The 3,226-nt window shown below is 42.0% G+C and overlaps 1 pseudogene; it reads left to right on the top strand.

Moving 5' to 3' along the window:
* Positions 1-230: 230 nt before the first annotated feature.
* Positions 231-2,119, top strand: LOC104078420 (annotated as a pseudogene).
* The last annotated feature ends 1,107 nt before the right edge of the window (positions 2,120-3,226 follow it).

Below are 3,226 nucleotides of genomic sequence, written 5' to 3'. Positions count from 1 at the left end.
TCCAATGTTGTTATTTTTTTAATAGCATTTCTCTGTCACAAGGTGCATTTACATTTTCTCACAAACTTGAAAATGTTTGTAGTTGCATGTATGCAGAGTTACTCCTCAGTTAAAGTTCTTTATAAGCATTGAATGCATGTACCCTTACTCTCTGAGGTCACGTACACTGACACGTAGAAAACTATTACTCAGAAAGATAGGAATAATACGCTACTCTCTGTTTCCTTTAGGACGCAGAGGCTTGTTTGACCATTCATCACACAATGCAAGCTCGAAAGTAAAAGAGAGGAAACTACAAGGGACTTGTCCTCCTGTTGGTTGTGGAAACTATGGAAAACCATGTTTGAGTGAAAGCAGTCATAGATCCCCATTTTTTAATCCCTGTAACGGTTTTCACACGATACATTCAGAGCACAGTCCTGTGAAGCCAAGGATTATTACAGTGGTGAAACCCGGCGGACACACACTCAGAAGGATAACCTTGCTTCTCAACAGGAGATCAGTTCAGACCTTTGAACAGCTGATGGCTGACATTTCAGAAGCTCTGGGATTTCCACGCTGGAAGAATGACCGTGTGAGAAAGCTTTACAATCTGAGAGGCAGAGAAATCCGTAGCGTTTCTGACTTCTTCAGGGAAGGTGATGCATTCATAGCTATGGGGAGGGAGCCTCTCACTTTGAAGAACCTGGAAGTGGTATTACAAGAACTTTATCCTGAAAATCCTTATGCTGCCAGTGCTGCCATTCAGGAGAACGAGGAGCAGTCCCAAAAACTGAAGAGCAGGCTGTATGACAAGGCTTCGAAAGTGGACAGTGGCTTTGATGAGACAGAAATTACCAAGAACTGCAACGATGGCATGTCTCCCAAACTGGTAGCTGGACATGAAGGAAAAAGTCAAGCCAAGACAAAGCAAGAAGAAAAAATGAGAGGCAAAAAAAAGTGGACCAGAGAGAGCTGGGCTGGTGAACAAGGGGTGAAGCCTTCTAGAAAAACCCGAGAAAGCGAGAGGTACCTTAACCATGAGAGGAGCCCTGAGGAGGGATTAGAAGAGAGTTCAGAGCAGGTGGTGAGGTGTGAGAAGTGTGAACAGGAAAGACAGGCCAGACAAAAGTTGCAAAGGGAAAGGCGGGCTGAGGCCTCATTTGAGAACAGAGACCTGAACACAGGCGCATGTCAGAGGTACCATGTAGAAAGAAATGCAAAAATGAGGAACTGCCGAAAATTTTCAGAAACTTGTCTGGAAGGTGAAGAAGTTGGTTGGAAAGATAATGGCTGTAGGAGGATGTGGAAGCCCCTACATAGGAATGTTAGTGAAGGGCTGGAGAAGCAAAAAAGGAGCATTGAGAAGGAAAGAGATACGGAGAAACATGAAAACCATGGGAAGGAAGTAGTGAAAATCAAGAAGAATGCTGTAGAAGGGCTGCAGCTGACTCATGAAGCAAAGGAAGAGGATGGAAGTAGCTGCGTAATGAACCAAAGTGGTTGGCTAAAGAAAGACACTCCGAGGGATGCTGAGAAACCATCTAAAACACATAGGGAGGGCAGAGAGGGACAAAGGGCTAAAGAGGAGGGTGCCAGAAGAGAGGGGAATGTTACGTGTAGAGAGAGTGACATGACACGACGAGAAAAAACAGGGGAGCGCAGAGTGAATAAGGAAGAAAACAAGGCTCAGGGACTGGAAAGCACAAGCCGGAGGCATGCCATTAAAAACAGAACTGATGTGGAAAAACAGTATGAGATTGGCAGAACTATTGGGGATGGGAACTTTGCAGTGGTGAAGGAATGTCGCCACTGCAACTCCAATCAGATCTATGCCATGAAAATTGTTGATAAATCCAAGCTGAAGGGGAAAGAGGACATGATGGAAAGTGAAATTCTGATCATTAGGAGTCTTTCTCATCCCAATATAGTAAGCTTAATTGAAGTGTATGAGACAGAAGCTGAGATCTACCTAATCTTGGAGTATGTCCCAGGAGGGGACTTATTTGATGCAATCATAGAAAGTGTGAAGTTCACAGAGCATGATGCTGCTGTCATGATCACTGACCTGTGTGAAGCACTGGTTTATATTCACAGCAAGAACATTGTCCACAGGGACCTCAAACCAGAGAATCTTTTGGTAAGTATTGGCAAACACATTGCTTGTGTGCAGGCATTGAATTTATTTTCGTTTATTCTCCTTTTAGTTATGGATCTTCGAATATTTTTAAGCAAATACTGTGCAGAGATAATGTGCTGTGGCAGGACTGTTTGGAAAAATGGGTACAATTTTGAAGTGAAATTACCTTTACAGTTTACTTCACATAGATCTGCTGTGCATTGCAGATAGCAGTGCTTGCAGATCGAAATTCAGATTAAAATGACCTGTCTTTCAGGGCTAGTGAGCATTTGTATTTTTCTGGAAATCAGACCTGTTACTTATCATCTGACCTTTAGGTATGCAAGGATGAATTTTTTTGCATGAAGATTACACTGAATCATAAGACATCTTCCTTGCAGACCAAAATTTATTAAAATTACTAATTTAGCTTATTTATTTGGTGGACTTTTTGTCTACTGCAGTCACACATCATGCAGACCGCTGTGCTAGTCCTCTACTGTAGTGATTTCTCTCTTGTGACAATTTATTTTCTTAGGAGCAGAAGTATGATGCAGTTGATTGAAATAATCTGACAGTAAAATGTGAGTGTTTTGGTGAAATACAGCACTAAAGTCAACTCAAATACTAACTTCATGCCAAAGAGAAAAGTTCTTTTTTCCATCACATTTCTGAGGCTACATTCTTTGCATCCGGCACTGAAGTCAATAGAGTTACTCACATGTGTGAATATGCATAGAAATGTTTGCAGTATTAACACTTGACAAGACACCCATTGTAGAACACTAACAGTAAGCAACTCTCCCTTGCTAATTGTGTGTTACACTCTTGTACTAGGGTTCCAAATTTCCTGATAGATAGATACCAAATATTTGCCAGTCTCTAACAACTGGGATTTGATCATCTGGTGGAAGATCATAGTTAGCTGGAAAAAAAGGTAATAGATGATTCAGTCCTATCTGCCATTCCCCTTTAAGGGAATTAATTTTGGGAAGAAATCAGTGTGAGTTTCTGGAGAAAAGCAGCAGTGTAGCCTGTAGGACATGCAGAGGTTGCACAAGGCTGGGCCTGAAAGGTTTGCTCCCAAACCTTTTGGCTAACTGGTAGCATCTATACTAGGTCGTGCTA

This window comes from Fulmarus glacialis, unplaced genomic scaffold (genome assembly GCF_000690835.1).
Source record: "Fulmarus glacialis isolate BGI_N327 unplaced genomic scaffold, ASM69083v1 scaffold86, whole genome shotgun sequence".
NCBI lineage: Eukaryota > Metazoa > Chordata > Aves > Procellariiformes > Procellariidae > Fulmarus > Fulmarus glacialis.
The sequence above is the reverse complement of the archived record's forward strand: the minus strand, read 5'-3'. Positions and strand labels throughout refer to the sequence as shown.